General features: G+C 33.4%; 1 protein-coding gene across 12 annotated transcripts in view; it reads right to left on the bottom strand.

The window, feature by feature from the left end:
* The window catches only part of NOL4 (nucleolar protein 4), a 390,355-nt gene that overhangs the window by 206,663 nt on the left and 158,531 nt on the right, over positions 1 to 25,161 (bottom strand). For 2 of the 12 annotated variants that reach the window (XM_015440054.4, XM_065533937.2), the window contains exon 1: positions 7,264 to 7,369. The exons of the other annotated variants lie outside the window; for them this stretch is intronic. The gene's annotated coding sequence lies outside the window, so the exon portion shown is untranslated. Of the gene's footprint in view, positions 1 to 7,263; positions 7,370 to 25,161 lie in introns of those variants that run through there. 12 annotated transcript variants of the gene reach the window in all.

Below are 25,161 nucleotides of genomic sequence, written 5' to 3'. Positions count from 1 at the left end.
TTAGTCCCAGCATTGTTACTTTTCTTGAGATGATAAAAACTATGACATAAATTTTAAGATAGGATGAGCCACTAAGAAAATCAAGTCTTGAGGTCAAAAAGAAGCAAGGCTAAAGTAAAAGGTTAAAATTCTCAGCTTAAGAGAAGAATTTGGGAACAATGCTGTGAGAAGTTGTAACAAAAATTAAGTGAAAAAAATCACATTCTTGGGCCTTTTCCCCCCATTCCCTACTGTGAAGAATGGCAGACAGAGGAAAGAACTAAAGGCAAAGAAAATCCTTAATATTCTCTATGTGGCAGGTGTTAAAGGAAGCACATGTCTCTTTCCTGATATGGGAAATAGTTATCCATGGGGACCTTATTAGCTACAGTGAAAAAAAAAAAAACACTTCGTTATCACCCTTACATTTCTTACATGCTTAAAGCAATTTCTAAGAAGTGGATTCACATTTGCAGCATTCTTTAATAAAGTCGTGGCCTCTGGGATTTTCTAAATTTCTAAACTTCTTTCAAAGCATTAGAAAAGCATTATAGAATTTTGGTTTTTTTCTTCCTTTTTAAGTTTTAACCTTTTCATAGTTGGAGTGACCGATATTAGACAAAGTTGGAAGTTACAGACAGTATCAATCAAAGTTAATTTCTTATTCTACTTTTAAAATACACCCTGGGTTTGTTCTACAAATCATATTTAGCCATATTGTAATGTTGATTATTGTTCTTAGTATTTATTATATAGGGCTACAGTTTATAATGCTATAGATTTTACTAAAGGTATGGGATATAATTTATTCTATAACAAAATAATAATCTTTAAACAGTTTTCTGTTGCATGAAGTTATGCATGTGATTTACAAAAATACAGGTTCAGGCAGCAATATAAAATTATACATAGGCATGAAGTCAGGAGCAAAAATGAAGACTTTTTCTATAAATACAAAGTTTTGAATATACTTTAGTAAATTCTGATGTTTAGGCTCAGATATTGATCTCATTGACTCTTTTTAAGAGCTGACTATACACTTTGCCTTTTCCTTACTCTAATTTTCATACACGTCTCTGCAACCCATTCCATCAAATCTTTGAATAAGGCTACATACACAAAAAGGCAAGTTCCCTAGCCAGTAATGATGGCTCACTCTCCCAGATGAAAAACTCTGAAGACATCCCTCCACCAAACCCCTTTCTATCTGCAAGTAAAGAATTAAACTATGCCAGGAAACATGATGGTATTTTCTAAAGTTGAGAGGAATATGTTCACGATTCCTATCCCAATTATGAATCCTAGTGGATTCACATGAATGATCAAATGTTGAAAAGTTGTCTGTTGATCTTTAATCATATTCCAAAATTTTAAGTAAAGGGTAGGAGAGGTAGAATGTATATTCATAGACTAAATGCTTCTGAAACACCAATCAAAGATGGAAGAAAGGCAAGAAAAAGAAATGTGACCAGTAATTGAAACTGAAACTGGAGATAAGTGATAGTGAGTGGATGCTTTCAGTTATTAAGCATCCAGTGCAGCAAGTTCCATTATATTAGTTATTTCCTTTAATTCCCCAAACAATTCCATGAACTAGTTATCTCCATATTACAAATAAGAGAAATCTCATGTGCTAAAGTCTTCCCAGACTATCATTGCCAACTTGTCCTCACATTCTCCTTTCTGCCAGCACTATATCTTGCACTAATCTTCATCATGACATTTTTCACACTAGGGAAATAGGTCGAATCACACTGTGGTTGAGGCCATGAGTTCTGCAGCCAGAAAAACATATAATCAGAACTCAGTCCTGTCATTCACAACCTGTGTGGTTTGCATGTAATTTCTCTGAGCCTTAATTTCCTTATAGGGAGAACAGGGGCAGCTGTAGGATTTACACTACAGTACACGAGTTACAAATAAATGAGTTCATGTCTAAAGAGTAGCTAGCCCAGTACCTCATCCACATCAAGGAAGGTAGTATGATCTTTGAAGGGAGAGAAAGCCTCTGATTTTCTTCATGTACTTACAGTGTGCTTTGGCAAAAGCAGGTCCATAGTAGGGGTTTATTAAATGCTCATTGAATGAATGACAAATAAATGAATTAATGTATGTATGCAAATATGTATGTATGCATGTATAGATGGACGAATGGATAATCTTTTGCATCCTATGATAGTAGTTTCCCTATTAAAGCTCCAATCATCTTTATAATTTTCCTCTTCCTAGAATAGGATGAGTTTTTGTGAGATAACAGACTATGACCAATAATCTGCTTATTTTTACAGAGATCAAAGCTATACATAGGTACCCAAGAAAAAACAATAAAAACAATTTTTTCTTTACCTTTTCTTGTAGGATACAAGAATGACTCTCTACAATGCATCTTAAGAAATGACAATGTGAGGTGCAGAATGAGCTGGAATCAGCCTCTGTTTATTAGTTATATAACTTTTAAAATATTCCTCAATCTTTCTTAGTATCAGTTTCCTCACTCATAAATCTGGGACATAATAGTAATTGTATGTATCTTACAGTGTTGTGACAGTTCAATGAGATAATGTAAATTAAAGGGTGCATAGTGTAAGGGTTAAAGGATAAGTTTTCTTTGAAGCAGGGAGGCAGTTGCCTCTTCATCGTACCCTCTTCAGTGTGTTTTCCTCTTTAGTGTGTCTTCTCAAAAACATATAGGCCTGAATAAAAGGCCCAAACTTTTGACTTTCCAATTCAAGACTGAGGACTTCTGACCATTAAAACTATAAATGTATACCTCCAGAATTAGCTTAGGGGTCTCTCTCATGGGATAAATAAAAAGAGTTGCATCCATATCTATCAAGAAGATAGAGAAGTTGTGACTGCTCATTCTTCTCACTTTACTGTGTATGTGTATGAAATTCTGTTCAGACTTCATAGTCACTTTTATGTCACTTAATATACTCCACAAAATATTGTGTTATCTCTCTTTCTTTTAAATAGGTACAGAGGGATCTTTTGTTAGAATTGTTTTATTTCTCTATCAATTAAAAATTATAAAGTATCAAACAACTGTTAATTGTTGAGGTTGTTATTGTAATTACTATAATTATGATCATTTCAGGACCACAATGATATAAAATTATAGCAATTATCTATATGAAAAGAAAATAAAATACTTTTATCTTTAACTAATTGGATAATTACTACAAAATGCTTTTCCCAAAACTCAGCTGGATATATACATTTTTCCTTTGCCTCAAATGTATTTTTACTGTATATCAATGCCAAAAGCAAAAGTATAAAAGTTCCCAAATTAAAAGTTATTAAATTTTAGAACTGTCAGACTCCAGTAATAAAAGACAATTTTTTTTCTTATACTAGGAGTTTGTATACTTTAAATGAAAAATACATGACAAGTTTTTAAATACTCTAAATGCTATATACCAGCATTAAAGAGGAAACAACATATATATATATACCAGCATTAAAGAGGAAACAACATATAGAGTAGTCCAACGAATGCTAAAGATGCTTTGAAATTTTATGCAATAATGTAATCTAAAACAGACATTTGTAAATGATCTACATTATGCGTAAGTTAGCTATTATAATTAAATGCAATATATGCTTTTAAAGACTTAAAGATCAAACTTAAGATGTCTGAAATCAAATTCATTCCTGCCTCCCATTACCACCACTACCCTCTTCAAAAACTCCCTCTTTCTATTGACTTTCCTATGTCTATAATGGCACCCATGCATTTTCAGTCTTGAAGGTTCTTTCTTTAATGCTACCCAGTCGTGGGTCAAGTCTATCTTCTGTGCTTACTTTACCACACTGCCCACTACAAAATAATACAATTCTCTATTGGTCATGCTCACCAGACTGTTTTTATGAAATCTTGAACATCAGCATTTTGCTCTGTCCTTCTTATCATCTATCCTTTCTTCTGTTATTTGGATGAAACCAAATGAATCACCTTTTATTTTGTATTAAATTTTTTTTGAGACAGTTTCACTCTGTTGACCAGGCTGATCTTGAACTCCTGGCCTCAAGTGATCCTTCTGCAACAGACTCCCAAAGTGCTGGGCTAACAGGCATGAGTCACTGCTTGCCATGAGCCTAGCCTGCCAAATAAATCTTGGTTGAATAAATTAATAAATGAAATTCCATAGATTATATGCCTATGATTTCTTTTCCATTTATTTTCTACTTTTAATTTCCAGTATTTCTATGTTAGTTTAGGTTCTTAGTCCTAACCGCCTTCCCCAACTATTATCCTTACTCAACATTTAAAGAATAAATACATCTTAACAGAGCACTGCTTCTACTTTTCATTCCTGGTTCACAAATGCCCATTGACCCCCATCTGCCCTCAAAAGTATCTATCATCAAAAGAACATATACCAGTCTGACATTCTTTTCTTTCTACAACCTAATTTCAACAATTGCTCTGGCTACCTTCCCCACACACCACGTTATCAATTCGCTTACATGCAACTTTAAGAAAACAAATAAATTTAGCATCTTACATAATTTTCCTGAGACATATGAAGTCAAACTTACAGCATATGGAGAAAAAATTTTCATGGCAGCATAAATCCCAAAATTTAAGAAAGAAAGGAGAAACTGTTGCTATTTAACCGTTCTCTAAAGTGGGCCTTCTAGCTTAACAATGTATCACAGTATTGAATCAAATATGGTCAAATCAAACATTAATTTGATTTTTAAAAGCTAACACAAAACGTGTTCATATTACAGTATTACCTCTTGTGCTGAATAATATTTTTTTCAATACATTTTAAAATACACACATCAACCATCAATCACAATGGGCAGTTTTAGAAACTATCCTTAGTTTATTTAACAGACCATTATACCATTATGAAAATATATATTAATGCTTTATGTGTTGGCTTGTTGAGTGTTCCCCAGCAGAGGTTTCTGTTGTAAATTTCCTGCCCGTTCCTTCCTCTTGCCCTTTTCTGTACTCTGGTTTCCCATGCAAAAATTCAGACCATTTCCATATCACCTACCAATCCCAGAGCTTTCAGAAGACCTTGGTGACCTGAAGATTTTTACTCTTAAAATGACTCCTGGACTTTCCAAATGCGATTCCAAACTCTGAGACCAGTTCGGAATAGATGAACTTCTTTCCCAGATTCCTGAAGCATTGCCTTTCAAGAGAGAATCTGACTATGGAGGATGACCTGGTCCTCCCAAGCAATACCTTAGGAGAGCAGGAAGGGCCAAACCAAAATTTGCCTAAGAGAGATTACAAGTCCCTGCCAGTCTTCAGTTGACTAGCCATTTGTGTCTAGGTCAGCCACCACTGTATTTTCAAAAGACATAAGCACAGATGACAGGGAATGGAGAATTCTAAGAAACATAAAATTTTATTTTAACTGGTTAGCAATACTTATTGAAAATCTTTGGTTAAGGTAATAAATTGGCTAAGTCCCTGACCGTTTTTAAAATTTATTATTATCATATATATATATATACACACACACACACACTTTACTCTGTTATCTCAATAAATGGTGCCCATTTTTTTCTTAGCTATTCTTTTTCTTTACTAGTCCTATTTTGTTAATTCTGCTCCCTGCATCATGCAGCGACCCTCCAAGTTTCACTCTTCCTGAAATAAAGTCATTGGTTTCTCTCCTTTCTACCTAAAGTCTATGAAGGGAGATACACTACTTTTGTTTGTTCTCTGGGGAGGACAAAAGGAACACAATTATCTCTTTCCTTTTGTAATTTTTAAAGGTCCTGTCCTGAACTACTAACAGAAATCACCAAAAAGAGGTTGTTGGAATAATTTATGATCATTCATTGAGAGGGACTCCCTGACTTCCTGCTTTGTCTCCATTTTCTTAAGAGTACCAGGTTCTGCATAGTTACAACCTAAATGCTGTTAAGCAAAGTATGACCCTTCTGGTTTTGTGTGTACTTCCTAACATATGAAGATAATAATTTCATCTAACATTTTAATATACCTGTTCAACTCTAGGACCTATGGTCTCTTCTAGCATTAAGTTTCAGGGAAAAGAAGTGCATGTGTTATCTGTGCTCTGTTTTTGCAGCAACACCCAAGTCTCTCTATTCTGAGAAATTAAAACAGCACACTTCAATTGGCAATTAAATATTTTTATGATAATAGCTATATTTAGCATAGATTATAATGTTATTTGTAGTGTGTAGTACATTACTAGCAGGATTTTACACAGGGGAAAAAATCCCAGTTTCTAAATATATGTTACCAACATGTAGACATGATGGAAACAATTAAAAAACATCATGTATCATGGAGGTAGCCTGATACAATTTTCATCATGAATTATTTTAAATACAAAATAAATACATTCAGGGGAATACACACTGATAGTCATAAACACAAGGGTTATATATTAATATAATATGTAAAATCTACATAGTTTGGAAAAATTCTTTTCAGTTTTGTATGTGGATTAAAGTGTCTTTTGAGGTAATTAAGTTTTTGAAAGACTAGATATCTCCACAATAGATACTAATATCAAATTTTTAAAATCCATAACAAGGTTCCTAGCTTCTAAGCTAAAAATCATATGCCTCATAAAAATTGTGGAAGGAATTGTGTAAGTACAAACCAAAGGCGAAAAGAAAATAAACAAACCCATATAGACATAGACATTCCCCCAGAACAAAATCCATTTGAGGCAATCAACCAAAAATCCTGAAAGGTATACACATTGCACATGCCTTATGCTGAAAAGTTGAGTACCAGCACCAGACAGAATAGCTACATTAATTGCTCTTTCATCAAAAATGCCTTTTCATCATATTATAATGAACTAAAAAACCACACCACTTGCATACTTCTAAATGGATTTTTAAAATATGTATGCATAATTGAAAAAGGACATTTACAAACCTAAAATGAAATTTCATCACTTTTGGTGTTGAAGAAATACAACTTGCTTACACATACAGATTTTTCTGTGAATATTTTTTCTCTCTCTTTATGGAATTTTAGGTTTAAATGCACAACAATCTAGGGTAAATACATTAAATGCCAAAAGCATATAATACATTCTTTTTGCTTATCTGATTTTACCATGCTCCTGAGATTTTAGATGGATATTTCAAAAGTACCTAAAATTTTTCCTCAAGTTTCTGATCTGGTCAAACCTTATAACAACTGAACTAGGAAAACATTGGCATTTATCAGTCTCCTCCTGTCATTCTACTGCTTCATGGGACAGTCTTTAACAAGACTTAGACAAACCTCATTCATCAATATTCTACTCTGGAGGAGCTGACACTTACTGTGAATTCTGCTCTTCAACTTAAATACCAATGTCTGTGGCAGGCCAATTCTATCATTGCAGATCCAGCATCCCTCAGGCGAGGTCCAACCTTTCTCTCGAAGTGCACCCAGGGATTAGTCTGACTTCCCCTAAATTCTCTCCTCTGCACAGTAAGAGCTAATCTTTCCTGTATGAAGCAGGAGATGGTGTTGCTATGACAACGGAGCACATTCTAGCAGTGGGACTACTGAGATGAGCCTTCAAAGACTCAGGGAAACATGCACTCAGTCTTCCTCCGGGGCTATGGGCTCCTTCCTTGAGGATTTAATCTCCCAACAAGTTTTCTGTCAGACTGGGTTGTTGATTATCTGTGCATTTTGCTACAGGGAGATCACTGGTTAAGAACATGGCTGGAAGATCACAGTTATTTAATAAAAGTGCCATTTTCAGTTTTAATAATTTTTCAGTTTGAATACTCAGTCTTTGTTAAAACACTACCCCCATTTAAATTAAAAGCATTTTGCTTACTTTTAGATTTTTAAAAATGATTATAATGAGTTGAGAATGGCACTGTCAAGGAGAAGCTTTACCTTTTTTTTTGTTTGTATATCATCACCATTGTATCAACTTGAAGGTTACATACAGACACACACACACACACATACACACACACATCCATTTTCTCTCTCTAGCGTCAACGTCTGGAGCCTTGAGGTTTCAGGGTGGGGGAGGGGTATGCTAACAAAAGCAAATCCTGCAGCCACATTTTGCATACATATCTTAGCCACAGAATAACCACAATAAGTGCTAATCATTTAGAAAAATAATTACAAGTGGAATTTAAGTGCCTGTGCCACAGCAGAAGCGATCTAGTATCAAGCCATAACGTAGGAGGGCAGATTTCATATGTTATTTTCAAACATGACAGTTAAATTTTTTGGAAAATAATGAACACATACATTAATATATACATATTAAACAGTTGATAGCACACTGTAATCGTTCTGACTGTTTTGAACATTGAACATTCATTTTTCTTCAGAAACATTGCTGCGATTCAAACGACTACATCCTTTTCATTGGAAGGAAAGATACAGGGCAGGAAAAGTTTTCCCCCGCAGCAGAGGTTCAGTTTACTCAATCACCCTGAGTCAGGTGCTCACCCAGGGAGTCATCTGACCTGTCCTCTTTACTCCTTAATTTCCCTGTAATCTTTTCTATTTCTCAACCTTTCATGTGAGGAGCATGCATACCACCCTTCCCCCACTGACTGCAATTATTCTCCTTTGTGGCTGAAGCAATAGAATCTATATCATCTACATCTATGCTTTCAAGTGCTGAGAGCGAACAGGACTTTATGGATGTTGCTGTCACTCAGAGGTGTGAGGATCTATATGATAGTTAGATTCAATGCCACATTGGCCTTCTAGAAAATCATAGGGCTATCTTTAGTTACTTCTTGATTGTCACCCTAATGAGTTTGAAAAGCTTTATGATATTAACTAGAATCTCATTATTGCACATAATGCATGTATTTACATTTAGTAGTTCATTTAAAAGACACGGGGCATTTTAAAACTTATTTTGATTTGTATTTTTTATTTCCATCATAGTAAAAAATGCAGTTAAATTTTTGCTAATGTGTGCCTTGGAATATATCTCCAGGATACATATGTACCCACTTCACAATATATGCAGATAATTTTTCCCCTTATGATCCTCTTTTCAGAGCTTGCCCTGAAGATGCATTCTCATAATTCAAAAAGTTATAGCACCTGTTTTCATTACGTTCATTATTATCTAATTAGTAAAGGGTTTTCTTTCTTTGAAAAAAAAATTCACTCTTATATTCAGGGAAACTGGATAAATGCCAACACATGTAAACAACACATGGTTTACTTTCAAAATCAATCAACCAGAATTATTTATTTCTAAATAATTTCCTAGTTAAAAATGTGTTGAAATAATTTACTGCTATAATAGATAATGTTTACTATCTGCTATTCCTTTAGGACTGACTACCTGGACATCAATCATATTATATATTGTCTAGCTTCCCCAAGAAGACAATATTGTTTGTAGAAAAAATTATTTAAGTAGTTATGGTGAGTGTGCCACAACTTAGATTTGGATGTTAAAAGTGAGTTATAAACAACTAAGGTTATACGAATTCCAGAAATCACTACTGCAAGAAATTTAATAGTTTTTAAAATTTTTTCTCATGTATTATTTTTATGAGCCCTAATTTTTCAACATAATATTCAGTAGATCTGGTAAACCGCAATAATATGTTTGTCTTAGGGGAAATAGGAAAAGTGAGAATAGGAAAAACAGCTCTTTTCACAAAACAGGTTTTAAATATAAACCCCAAGACAGTTCTGAGTAAAAAGACTGAAATATTGGAGCCTATGGTAAGGGGAGCAAATGGGAAGTTGAGAACAATTTTTTTCTAAAATGCCGCCTTTCATGGAAAGGCTTGAATATGGCCTCTAGACTTTGTCTAGACACTGAACACAAACTCTAATGACAAACTGCATTACTAATCTCTCTCTGTTTCAGTTTTCTCACCATCAGAATGGACATAATAATAGCACCTTTATGAGAATTCAAGGAGTAAATATGTATAAATTTCTCATAATAATGCCTGACATATTGAAAATACTATGTAAATGTTAGGTGTCATTTAGGACCTTGAAGACAGGGATTAAATATTATTCAGCTTTGTCTCCCCTGTTCTTAATACAAAGACTGCTATTAGGTATATACTTAATAAATGAAAGGTATTTTTCATAAAATCTATATGATTGTAATATTTAAGAAAGCAAAGTGAATAGACAATACTTTAGAATTCTAAATGTATCAGAAGAAAAATATAAATCTTTCTACATAATTATTATTGGTATATAAAATTCAATAAATTAATATGTATTCAAGTAATCAATGAAGTACATTTTAAATATATCATGTTCTTTTATGCTCATTATATTTTAAAAATTATTTGCTAAACGATAAATGAATATGTATTCAAGTAATCAATGAAGTACATTTTAAATATATCATGTTCTTTTATGCTCATTATATTTTAAAAATTATTTGCTAAACGATAAGTAAACAACATAAGTAGGATTATCTTTGACTGGGAATAACAATAACATATCCTTTAGTTTTATAACAGAATGAGTGATCACTTATTAGAAAATTGATTTAGCATCTGCTTTAGTAGATATTGTAGTAGGTGCTGGGATACAAAGACTTAGACCACTATGCCTGTCTTCACTGAGTGCACAGTTTAATGCGGGAAGCATACACTCACTCAGCATAGTCTGTGTGCCAGGCACTGCTCTGGGTGCTGGAGATATGACAGTGAACCAAACAGAGAGAAATGTCTACTATAAGGAAGTTTCTCCCTGCTTGTGTGTGTGTGTGTGTATGTGTGTGTGTGTGAGTGTGTGTATGTTTTCAGGGAGGGGAAATGAATATATTTTAAGTATAAGTGCTTCAGAGGAAAATAAATTCAAATTTTGGAAAAAGAAAGGCAGTAGAAATAGGAATAAAATTTTATTTTAAACAGATACATTTAATGCAAATTGATAAGGGCCATAAAAGAGCCACAAAGAAAGCACCATGCAACTAGGAAAAAGAGTGGCTAACACTCTCCTAAGGAATATGGGAAGGTTTCATAGAGGGAGTAGTCAAAATCTAATGAGGATTAAATATGTAAAAAGGTTCTTACCTATATATTAACCAGTATTTACTCACACCATCTATATAATTTAATATCTAATAAAACAAAGTCAATACATAATATCTAAGGATACTAAAGTATCAGGAGAGAAATAGAAATTAGTCTAATAACCAATCCATTACAGGTTTACAATGTTCAAAAATATTCCTTTAGTTAAAAAACATGTTATTCCAGCAAATGGAGTAATACATGGCTGATCTATAAAAGTAAAAGTAAATTGCTCTTACTTTTGACACCATTGTCTTTTTCTTTCCTAAGATAAAAAACAACTAAAGAAGCATAATTATAACTCACTTTATTTGTACAGCAAAATAAATTCCAGCTGGCTTAAACATTTAAATCTTTTTTTAAAAGCTGTACAAGTACTGAAAGAAGTTAAGGAAAATGTTTTAAACACAAACATAGAGGAAAACAAACTTTGGAGTATCTGTCAGATAAATAATTGGCTGTTCGGTCCAGAAATCTACAAATCTATTTCCACACTTTTAAATTATTTGTTAAACAATCATTTATTCAGCAGCAGTCATGTGCAAAGTATTAGGAATAGAAAGAAAAATAAGATAGTATTTAATTTCTGGAAGCTTATGGTCTAGTATTATAGTACAGATGGACAAAAACATAAGATTTTACCATTCAAAGTGCTAATTATTTTTATAAAATTATACACAGAGTGCTATGACAGAATCTAGGAGAGAACTTTTTCCTGGTATAGGGAGGTAGGCGTATGAATCTAACAAGCATGTAGATACAATCATAATGGAATAGATGGGAGCAGTCCAATGTTCCCACTGAGAATAACCAGAATAGCTAATTTTGAAATATAGATGATTAAAATCTATTTAAAGGCATCAGACAGCTAAGAGGTAACTAGGACTTGAGAGCCCAAGATCCCTGAGGGAAGGACATCAGAAAATGTGAACCAACATTCTGTAAGCAGCTTTTTCCCTCAGGGAAAACACCAGTTTTGGTGTGAAAAGAGAGACGAAGAATATGAACATACATTGCTAATAGGTAGATAACTTTTGGAACTCTTAAAATACTGAAGAAAAAATGGATTTCAGATTGAAGATGGTAGCAATGATGTAAATAGTCAAGATTGCAGAGAGAAGGTAGTAGCAGAGAAGTGAGACCACCATTCTATGGATTTGCCTTTAAGGCTTTGCATATTCTTAAATTGCCAAGAGCAAAAGACAAATGAGACAAGCAGAAAAGTGTTGGAAAAAAAAATACAGTAGTGTGTGCTGTACTCTCAGTTCTAAACTAAAAAGCCAAAGGCCATTAGGAAGGAAGAGCTTTTATGAGGCATCCTGGCTCTCAGTTGGGACCACCAGTAGGTTAGACCCTATGAGTGGAAGGAAATATATGGAGATAAGAACTAAAACCCGGCATCAAGTCAGTTCAATACTTAATTTAATTCAAATGATCTGTGCCCCCTTATCTGCTGGAAGATGGGAAACTCCAGATAACATTCCTAAGACCCTCTCTATTATCACTCTACTATTTTTTGTACAAATGTCCCAACTTAAGAAACATATTTAAGAAAATAATGCTAGGAATACACAGGAAACAGATAAATGGTAATATCAGTTCTATGCTGATAAATGTTTAATAACCAGTTTCCAAAAAAAGGGTACAATATTATAATTTTACTGATATAAAAGATTTTTAACATGGTTTATGAATTATAAAATATTCAATACTCTATTATAAATTTCATATATCCAATTGATTCTCTCAGAATACTCTCATTGATTTTTACCAAACTATTATATTTGTAGGCAATGACAATCAAGATAACTGCAATTGATGATCAAGCATGCTTCAACATGGATGTGGGTTCATTTTTTTATTTACTCACGTTTATGAGTAAGATGAAAGTGAATGTTAAAGGTGAATACTGGAAATTCACATACTTGTCAGTCATGCAAGCAAATTCTTTTGTAATTATTTGTAATTACAAAATATTTGTAATTTTATTTATTTGTAAATGCTAGATGGTTGGTATAATTTCAATCATTTTAAATATGTTAAGACTTGCTTTGTAGCCTAACATGAGGTCTATTCTGAAGAATGTTCCATGTGCACTTGAGAAGAATGACTGGAGTGTTCTTTATATGTATGTTAGGTCCAATTAGCTTACAGAATTGCTCAAGTCCTCTATTTCCTTATTCATTTTTTGTTTGGTGGTTGTTCTACCCATTATTAAAAGTGGGGTATTGAAGTCTCCTACTATTATTGTGCTGCTGTATGTTCCTTCCTTCAATTCTGCCAATGTTTGCTTCATCTATTGGGAACTCTGATATTGGGTGCACGAATATTATAAAATATTATATATTTTCTTGGTGAACTGGCCCTTTTATAACTATGTGATATTTTGTTCTCTGTCTCTTCTAACAATTTTTATTTTAAAGTCTCCTTTTTTGATGTTAGTATAGCACCTCTGGTCTTTTTTAGTTATCACTTGCATAGAATATGTTTTTAATCTTTGTGACTCTCAGCCTATGTGTGTCCTTAACATCTAATATGTTAGTCTCCTATAGACAGCATTTAGTTTGATCCTAATTTTTTAAATCCATTCAGCAAATTGTATCTTTTGATTAGGGAGTTTAATCCATTTATATTTAAAGTAATTACTGATTTAGGGAAGGAGATACTATTGCCATTTTGTTAATTGTTTCTGTATGTCTTATAACTCTATTACTTCTCCTTTCCTCTCTTATTGCTTTACTTTTGTCTTTTGTTGACTTTTTGTAATGGCATGCTTTGATTTTCTTTTCATTTCCTTTTGTGTACATTGTTACTGTTGCAATTAGATAAAACATTACGGTTATAACAAAACATTCTATATAATATATGTTATATATTATATTAATATATTCTATATTGCATATTTCCATATTATATATATTTTATATATAACATATTAAACAAATTATAACATTTTATTTTAAACTACTAACAACTTACTCTACTCTTTATTGTTCCCACTTTTATGTTATTGATGTCGCAAAGTACATCATTATGTGTTTTATATCCATTAACATATATTTATATTTGTTTTTATGTTTTTGTCATTTAAATTTTATATAAGAATTAAAAGTAAATTTGTGCACCAAAATTATAATAATACAGGTTACTATATTTGGTCATGTATTTTTCTTTACTGAAGTTTGTATTTTCACCTAGCATTCTTTGAAGGACTCACTTTAGCATTTCTTGTCAAGTAGATCTAATAGAATGAACTTCCTCAGATTTGTCTGATAAAATCTTAAATTCCTGTCCATTTTTGAATTATTTTGTTGGCTGTAGTATTCTTGGTTGATAGCATTTTTTGCTCTCAACACTTTGAATAATATTATCACACTTCCTTTGGCCTATAAGGTTTCTGCTGATAAATTCTCTGATAATCTTATAAAGGCTACAATGTACATGATGAGTCTCTTTTCTCTTGCTGCTTTCATAACTCTCTTTGACTTTCAACAGTTTGATTGTAATGGGTGTTGGTGGAGTCTCTATGGATTCATCCTGATGGTAGTTGGTTGAGTTTCTTGAACATGTATATCCATTTCTTTCCTCAGATTTGGGAAGTTTTTTTGTCATTATTTCTTCAAATAAACTCTCTGCCCCTTTTTCTCTCTATCTCTTTACTCCTTCTTGAATTCCCATAATTTGTATATTGGTCTGATTGATGTTGCCCCGTAAGTCCCTTAAGTATTGTTCACTTTTCTTCATTCCTTCTTTTTTTTTCTCTGCTGTCCCAACCATTTCAAATGTCCCATCTTTAAGTTCACTGATTTTTTTCATCTGCCTGATCAAGTTTGCTATTAAGTCTCTCTAAATATAATTTTTCAAGTCAGCAATTCAGTTATATTTTTCAGCTCCTGAATTTCTATATGATTCTTTCCTATAGTTTTCACTGATACTCTCAATTTGTTCATACATTATTTTTAGGATTTTCTTTAGTCATCTTTCTATGTTCTTTTTTGAGCTCACTGACCATATTTAAAATAGTTGTTTTTAATTATTTGTCAGAAAGTTCAGTGATCTGTCTTTCTTTAGGGTCTATATCCAAGGTTTTGTTTTGTATATTCATCAAGCCACATTTCTTTGTTTCTTTGCATATCTTGTGATATTTCTTGATATTTGAGATTTGGGCATTTGTGAAGACATTCACCTGCCCAAGCCATTATGTACTGGATGTGTGCAGAGAATGGCCTTCATCAGTGAGCCTAGCTATATGTTTGGGAGACTCTCAAAACGTTTCTGAGGATGTTTCTCCTCTGGGCTTGTGTATGTGTCTTTACTTCTCTCAAATTCCCTAAGCAGCTTGCCCTTTTTTTCTCAGGAGCTCATAATCTCCTGCTTCTTCTAGCATCTGCCTGTAGAACTACAGAATCTCTGCAGCTCTGAGGCTCCAACATGCCAAACCTCTTGCCTCTTTTTTCAGTGGTTTCCAAACTCTGCTACTGTTCCCATCAGTGCTATGAGACAGAAACCAATACTTTGGGAAGCCCCTAGACAAACCAGAATATCTGACTCACAATCCACTCTCTTGTTGCTATTGTAAAAGAGGAGCCCTTGTATGGAATGTTTCCTCCAGTGTGCACTATGCTACTCCGACTCAAGAAAAGGACATGGGCATGCAAAATTCTCTGAACTTTACCAGGATCTTTTTTTGGTTTTGCATTGGTCTGGGTGCTGCTACTTCTTAACTGGACAATACAGTTCTTAAAAAGGGATTCTGGTCCGTATATTGTTAACTCAGTGTCTTCAAGGGGGGAATTAGGGCCTGGGGCCTCTTGGTTTGCCATCTTGCCAATATCACTTTCTGTTAGTTTAATTTTAACCAAAATGCTGAGAAATACTTAAAGTTGATAGTTGGTTACTGAAAAGTAACATTGAACAAGGCTTTAGTGGAATGCAATACAACCCTTGACTTAGGAAAATTTGTTTCTTCTCTAGCTTAAGGCATAGGGGTAAGTCCTGGAGTACTTAATGAACCCTAACATGTCCCTCTTAAAGGTTTAGAAACAGGGCAATTCTAATACTAATCATCACCTTAAAGCAGGGATTTCAGTTAAGCATCACCTTAAGGCAGGGGTTTTACACTGTTTGGAGTTCCTGAGAATCTAACGAAATCTACCCCTCCCCCCACCATGTACTTATATTTACATATATCCTCTCTTCCTCCAAAATTCACATGTGTGCACATGTACACTCACGAGCACACATAATTTGGCACATGATTTATTCACCTGGTGCTCAGATAAAGAATACTGCTATATTGAAAAAACTATGTGACTTCTGTTTATATTGGGCTTCTAAGGTTAAGCCTAGATAAAACTAAACTGTCCTTTGTCTTGTATACATGCCGCTGTCCTGACCTAGTCAAGGTCTCAATCAAATCTGTGTTCTAGAATGAGAGTAGAACTGAATTTCAGGAGTGTGGGTAAATGGCCTATCAGTGGCATCTGCTCTTGCCCTGAAAGATCTGTGATCTATCTTCATTAATAATAATAGTAATATGTAACAGTATCTATTGACAATATTATTTGCTAGGCAATTTGTTAAATACAAATTAGAATATGATTACATGCACTGGACGGTCAAGGAACACTTCCTGAAGGAAGTTGCACTTGAAAGTTTTTTGAGGGTAAGATACATCTTATACATCTCAGCTCTAGTTGCACATTGCTATGAAAATAGCAAGTGAATATAAAATACTGCTCATAAAATTAATGTTAATTATTACACAGTTTAAGTTACTAATAGCTTTGCCTACTTTAAGCTTCTGTGATTATTCTGCACTTCATGGATTTTAAAAATGCAGAGCATGATTTCAGGAATTGTAAATGACTTTTTTGCTTATTGATTTCAGCTATTGATAATTTGCCAGTTATTTTTTTCTCATGAATGTCATTCCTCCCATTCTCTTCATTGTATACTAAACTCTGGCCATAATGATGCTATGCTATATCCAGCTCCTCACTTTAACAGGCCTGCTCACATATCCAGGTCTATACTGTGCTCTTCCTCCACTGGCCTATTGTTCCTTATTTCTAACTCTTTGTTTTTGCCTCTGCTTTGTCCTGCTAGGTGAGGCCTTTATCTTTCTAAAAATTTCTCCTGCTGGCTTTCATGTCTTGAGAAAACTTTACTGGTAAAACCCTCACAGACATTTACCATCTGGGTGTAATGAGACTCCTATGTGCCTACATCTAGCAAGCACTTGTCATATTCCATTGTAATTATCATTAATTTTGCAATCTTCATAGCAAAACTGTGAACTTCATGAATGTAAAATTGTATCTCACAAATAGAAATTGTATCCACAGTTTTCTAACCCAGTGCCTGCCCTGTGAGAGACCCTAAAAAATATAAATATAAATATTGCAATAATAAATGAATTATTAAATGGATCTACCACATTAGGAAAAAAGGAAACTAAAACAAATTGTGTGTTTAACTTACAATTTCTAGTTTTTTTTTCAAATCCTTTTCCACAGTCTCTGCCTTCTATATGTATTTTCTTTTGACCTAGAAAGCCATCAAATTGATTATTCTTTCTTCAGCATCTATCTTTCTCATAAATTCTCTGGACTCCGCAGAACAGGGTCATTGTAAAATGCAAATCTTATTCTTTATTGGCTTCCTATCCACTTCTGGTTGAAATCCAAACCTTTATCATGACAAAAAATGTTTAAAATCACATGTGTATATATATACATATATATATAGAGAGAGAGAGAAAGACAGACAGACATATATATATACACACACACACATGCTTAGTTTATATGTGCCAGATACTTGATATAATTTAGTCCTCAGATCAACTGTGACAGTATTGTCTTCATTTTATAAAATACCTCTGATTCAAAGCTTTGTCCTATGTAGCCTTCTTAGAATTTACTGAAAGGATTTATACCTCACTCTCATATTAAATAACTGGAAGTTCTCTGGACACACCACACTCTCCTCTGATACCATGTCCTGTGTATGTCTCATGCCGTCTCTCTTCCTGGCATATCCTGTTCCTCACTGACTAGTTTAATTCTGATTTTTTTTTCTTAAAGTTTAGCTCAGCATCCTTTTGTTCTTGGAAGCCTCACCTGAATGCACCCAGACTGATAGATTATCTTCTTCAGGGTTTCCACAGTACCTTGTGTATATTGTAAACACTGTCGCTTGGGATCACTAGCTTCCAAAAATAGCTTCAAATTAATCTGCGCAACCCGTAACTTTCTCCTTATGAAATAACCTCCCTGAATCTGGAGTGGTCTGGTCTGGGACTCCCTTTAACCAGTAGAATATAGAGGGAATGACCCTGTGTAAGTTCTGGAACTAACTCTTGGGAAGGTCTGTCAAGTTCTTTAGCACTCTGTGTACCACTGAGCCACCAAGTAAATGTCTCACTACCTGCTGGAGAAATCATACGCAGAGACCATGTAGGGAGAGGTCACATGGAGAGGAAGAGGCTCTGACACCTGGACAGAAACAGACCCAAATGGTCTAGTATCCCAAATTCATTGCTGAGATGAGTCTTCCAGCCTTCTCCCACCAAAGCTTTGGTCATTGAATGAGCCACTTCTGACAGTTCAGGCAAGTCAAGTTCTCGGAGGACTGCAGCTCCTGCCAACACTGGGAGGAGAAGCATCACCAGCTAAGCTGTGTCAACTCACAGAATCACAAGAGATAATAAAGTGGTTACTGCTTTAAAGGGCTATGCTTTTGGATGGTTATTTCTAAGTAGCAATAAGTGATTATAATATCCTGTCCCCCAGTCTCTGAACAGCTTGAGAGTGAATCTGCACTATATCCACCCCTATACTCACAACCCCTGGAACAGCACTTTTCTACCAACTGGTCATCAGTGAATATCTACTGATTGAATTAATAAATTTAATTATTCTCCATTTGAATACGTAAACACAGGATTGTATTTACGCTTTCAATTTTGAACTAGTTTTTAATTATATTGCTTTACATAGTTGGGAACTTCAATCATTTCTGAATCAACGGCTTAACTTACTTACATGTCCCAACCACATGGCCTAACTTCCCCATAATTACTTTATTTTTCCATTGCATTTATTTCTTATTAAAATCCTGTATGTTACTAATGGATGGTGTTTATTTTCTGTCTTCCCCACACCCTTCTTCCCATTATTAAAATACAAACTTCAGGAGGACAAATAAAGGGTTGCTTTGCTTGATCTTGTTTTGTTTTTTATCCTGTTTGGTTCATTGATTTCTCCCAACTACCTAGAATAGCGTCTAGTAACAGTGGATGCTCAATACTTGTTCTTTGAATTAATTCATTCATTTTAGGAGGAAATGGACAAATCTGTGAGACAACACTGTGAAGAAAACCAGGACTTAGAGAAAGTTCACGTGTGGTGCCTAAGAAGGACTACATAACCTGAGGCAAGAAATTTCATTCCTCTATGTTTTGGCAACTACTGCAGAAGGAAAATGTGGGTGAAAAAGATAATCCATATGAAATTCCCTGACCTCTTAAAAATAAAAGTGCTATGTAAATGCACAAAGACATCATTCCTGCCTTGCTGCTTGATGTAGTGCAAGTCACAAAGGTATTTCTGAGACATTCAGTATTTTTTCTTCAGAAAACAGAACTTCAAAATTACTTAGAGAAATGTCTGAGGCTGACATGCCCTAAGAGTGTGAGTTTTATAGAAAAAGAAACCCTAAGGTTTATATAAAACAAAACAGCCTTATGTTATCATGTAGCACTCACTTAAATGTTATAAGATATAAAAGTATAAGAGAGAACACAGTTAAAATCTAGGTTTATATACATGTATTTGGCTTAGTTATCAGCTCATAATAGATACTTGACAGATATTTGCTGAATTCGTGTTGAATGACTAAATTCTTCTTAATGACACTCTTCCACATAAGAAAAATACAATGAGGTGTTATTGACAATATTCAAATCCTGTAGACCTAATTACATGGGGGAAAGAAGATCACTGTTAATCTATTAATCTATTATAATGCTCATTACTCTGATTATAAGTTGAGACAGTTTCAGAGCCCTTCGGAAAAATATTATGTACACAAAATGACCTTATGGGATGGTGGCCAGGGCTTTTCAAATATTACCTAAAAGGTCAACCAGTAGTCAGGCTAAACACCTTCTTTCAAGGCACATATACAACATAGCTTGAATGACATTACTGTGTTGATTATAAAGTTGGCTCAGGAAGGACGATCTTGTTGTTTTCATTAATTCCACACTGGTACAGTAATAACTCCTATATGGTGGAGTAGAAACTCCTAAGAACCACGAATACATGGAAGACAGTAAAATATAATCAGTTTATTATAATATATACTATTTATTTTTATATTAACATTTTTATTCACAATATTATAAATTAATTGAGATAAAGGGATCATGTCTTAAATACCTATTGTATTTCTTTTAATATTTAGAATGATTGAACAGTCAGTAGGCAGTTAACACTATTTATCACAGTTACTACACTCCTCTAGTCATATTACCAGGAACTACCTCTTTCTTCAATTACCAAAGGAAATAACTGTATATTATTCAGAATGATATATACCAAGAGAGATGTTAAGCCTATCAAGACAGGAAAAAATATATAGCAGGAGCACAGATAAAAGTGAGATAACGATAAGACTTGGCAAGCTAAGGGAAACGGTCAAAGGAAAAAGATGAAGACTCAAACTAAGAAATGCCCAATGAGAACACACCGTATTTGGTATTCTGTTCACCTACGTAACAAATCTGCACATTCTGCACATGTACCACTGAACTTTAAAAAATGTTTTTAAGAAAGATGCCAAATATCAAAGTTTGTGCTGTTAATAATTAACAGAAATACTCAAAGGAACAAAAGAAGAAAAGGGGATGTAGATATTTGGTAAAAGAGAGATAATAAGAGATACTAGTTTTATACTTCAGATAACCAGAAATTTAGTATTGAACAATGCTAGATCTCATTTAGCACTGAATAATTAGATATCAAATATCTGAGCTTCACCTAAGGGACAGGGAGGGGAAGTTCCAAACCTCTTCTGAAATTTATAAATTAGCTAAAGAAGTATAGCATGACCCTTTCTTCATAAGTGTATAACATGCAGCAGCAATAATGCCTTCCATTTCCCATTCCATTCCCCATTTGAATTTTCAAAATTTCTAAGAAACAAATCTAATCTGGTTTGTATGCAGAATGTGTTGAAGAAGAGGTTATATGACTTTTAAAAATAGAATAATATATTCAATTTTACTCAAATGTCCAACTTTTTTGTATATCAAAATAAAAATAGGCAAGTATATGGAAAATATGTCTATAGCTATTGTCACAGAAGAAAGCCACTTGGACTTTTATACTAGCAGGTAGAAAGCCATGGTGCATATTCATATAAGAAACTACCTATATACAGAATAAAATGTTTTGAATATTTGAAGTCAATGCAAATCCCAAACCAAAAAGATTGCAAATATACAGAACTGATTAGACATTTTCAAATTTGTCATATATAATGGCATTAATCATTCAATCAACTTTACATCACATAATTACAGGAGAATTTACCTATGAACGCTATATTGTCTTTTCTATTAGCATTGAACGCTTGCTTCTGAATAGGTAGAGAAGAGTGATTTACCTTTGATATTTTTTACATCTCACTCATTCCTCAATCACTCATTGTTGGGTGAGGTACAGATGAAAGAAGAAAAACTGAACTCAAATGAAGTAAATGGAGAAGAGAAACCATAGCTCTCTCTTGACTTGATCCAACACGAGTGATCAGACTATGGGAAATAAAGCTGAATGGACAGCAGCCCTGAAAGCAGCAGCAGCAATGTAGAAGCACTGAGCCAAAGGCCTCAATACAAGTACTCCCTTATAGGAATATGTGTTGGGCAAATATCTTGCTTTTCCAAAATAAATTAGGTGGAATTAAGTCTGTATCATCCCATTACTTAATACCCACTAATTATCTTATTTTCCCCTTCCATTTGCGCTCCATCTTACCCCTAAAATACATGTTTAAGGGACTATAATTAATCAAAATTATTTAATAAAAATTTTGAAATCTCTGACAATAGAAATTGCAATGTAGAAGAATAAATATTCAGTATTAAAATGAAGTACACGAGGCTTTCACTCTTGTACTTAAAATATGTTATTGGACACAAGTCCGCACTTCAAATCTGAGCTTTCCTATCTGTTAAATGAACATAACCAACCCTCTGTTGATCTTAAAGAATTTTTGTTAGGACCAAATAAAATAATGTTGGTACATTCTCTTTATAAATCATTTTGTGAAACAAAAATATAAACAAACACTATTGCTTCCAGATATTATGTGCTGCTTTATTGTTATATGATAATAATAAATATATAAACTATATCAGTAGTATATCACTGAATATTACATTAAAGATAGATTATTTTCTCTCAAGGTGATATTATATTGCTTAAAAGGAACACATCCTAGGAGTTCTACAAAAGTGCTTTTATTATGATTACACTACTCCAGAGAAAACAATTAATTCTATTTATGCCATTGGAAGCTGACATTTATTTTTCCTTGCCACACACTGACTGGTATAATTGAGTGGTTCTTGTGTTTAGAAATAATTAACAATTATGAGACACAAAGACCATTGTATGAAATCAAATATAACCTACAGAATACAATCGGCACATTGTCGCTTATGAAACACAAAGCATTTTGACTCGTTTATCGGTGCAAGGTGAGCATTACTGAAAGATAGAATGAGTCCAAGGAAAGTGAAGCAGGGACCACAGGACTAAACAATCTATCCTTAGCCAAGTTTTCTTATTTGCTGAAATTTAATGAAGCAGGTCAAGGAACAAAGAAAAATGAAAGCTACAACAAACGATTGTCATCAATTACCCTACGCAAATAATACTGCAGTTGTACTCGTTGTATTGTCTGAGACTGTATATAGCCTCAGAGCACATGTCCTTTTCCTCCTCCACATTTACTACAACATTATAAAAACCTTGGGCCCCGTACCCGCCATTCAGAAGTTTGTCTGAAATAGTATCAGATAAATTGCAGAATCTACATCTAATCATTAAAAAGGGGAACGGTTCTTTAAGGATCACATACTACAGTAGTTTATCCTGATAGATGACCATGCACTCCAAGTTATGAAATGTCAATTTATGCTTGTAGACTATTACTGTTATGAAAACTACCTTTGAAATTCTAAAATGATAAACATATATGTAGTAGTTAATAGTAGTACCCTCTGTGACACATAATTCAGTTGTATTGTTACAGCAATATAAGTCAATATAACAGCAATATACCCAAAGATCTGTGGTTTGTCTTTATGTATCATTAATATCCCCAAAATTGATGAAGTTGACTTAAGTCTTCCAAATCTTACAAGTATGTTCTATATTTTCTATCCAAAGGGGCTTACTGTGATTACTGTAATGCATAAAAATTTCAAAAACCATGAGTTTTATTCCCTGTGGTATTTTTTAACACACACACACACACACACACACACACACACACACACACACACACCCCTACCTCATATGTATCTTGATTTTACGCCAAAAGAGAAAAATATACAATATTTACTTGTATAATCTATAGAAAAAATCTATAGAAAGTTTTGTGGTTTTATTAAACCAATTCAATAAAAACAGGCAGTCAACTTGAATAAAAAGGGTTATTTAGATAATGATATCGCTACATCCTTTAGCAGAGAAAGGAGCTTAGTCTTATTTAGAAACTAGCATAGAAATATAGCCCAGAAATGATAGCAAATGCTTGAAAGAGAACACACACATATAATTTAGTTTGTTCTCTCAAGTATCCCCAGTCATCTCATAAACTCATTTGATTATGTAACTTTGACACTTAATATTTATTAATTTTCTCTGGAGGTTAAAATGTTAAAGTAACTAAGAACCAAGAAGAGCTTATTAATCCTCACATAAACTGATTTCCATTACCCTCTCGGTTAAATGCATCCTCCCTACATGCCTATTGAAGTTAAAATGATGTCACAGTGCATTCTAAAATTTAGAGACCAAAAGAGAGAAATATTAAGTATTGTAAAAGTAACTACCCAATAATTTCATGTAAAGCAATGTTTCGTTTTTTGAGGCTAAAATGCAGAATTTTTTAAATCAATTGTGCTACTAGTAAGGATTCTGGCATGCAAATGAGTCCCACCCCACACAAAACATTTTTTAATGGATTTCTCTGCCATTATATTACAAAATGCACAGAAATTGTAGTGAAGCTTCATTTTATTATTATAAACCTCATGCAAATCTATGTCTACTCACTAGTACATAGTACAATAACTTTTAAAACTTTGAATAATCTATTAACTACATAGTCTCATTACAGGCACATAACAACTTTTGATAAGAGATTAAGTGCTAAGTAATTGATTTCTAAGAATTTTCAGAACACTCGTTTCTTCGGTTCAGCTGAGGACTTCAGCTGAATATTAGAGGAGATTTTTACCTATAATAAAAAGGAAGTTGAAATTTCAAATCTTTGCCATTAAATAGCATATAGTTATTACACTTTAAGAGGTTTTAAATATCTATACAGCTTTTCAAAACATAACCCTTACGAGTTTGACTTGGGAATTGCTAATCTCAAAAAATATAAGCATGTTCACAGGATCGATTTCAGGTATATATTCTAACAACAAAAAGAATAGTTTAAATTAGCTTTGTGAATTTATATGCAGTGATTCAAAGTAATTTCTGTGTAAATTTTAAAAAATAATATGTATAAATAATTTAGAAGGCAAACTTGAAGTATCATTTTCTTTTCTGCAAAGTTATATTGTAAAACAGTCATTCTTTATTACATATGATTCATTCACTTGAGAATTATCAAACAACTCTCAAGAGATGTTATCATTCTATTACATTAAAATAGAAAGTTTCTTATTTCCATTCTTAAATTGTGAGCAGCTACTCTTAATTTTTCTGTGTGTCCAATTATTTAAGAGTCTTCACAACTGCTTAAAATATTACTGTAATATACCCTTAAATTTGCTATGAAGAGAAAATATTTTTGGAGCTCTGTTACAAACAATATTGAACTATTTACATATAATTGAATGTTTAAACTTTATTTACACTATACACCCCAACC

Source organism: Macaca fascicularis, chromosome 18 (assembly GCF_037993035.2).
Source record: "Macaca fascicularis isolate 582-1 chromosome 18, T2T-MFA8v1.1".
In the NCBI taxonomy this organism is placed as follows: Eukaryota; Metazoa; Chordata; class Mammalia; order Primates; family Cercopithecidae; genus Macaca; species Macaca fascicularis.
The sequence above is the reverse complement of the archived record's forward strand: the minus strand, read 5'-3'. Positions and strand labels throughout refer to the sequence as shown.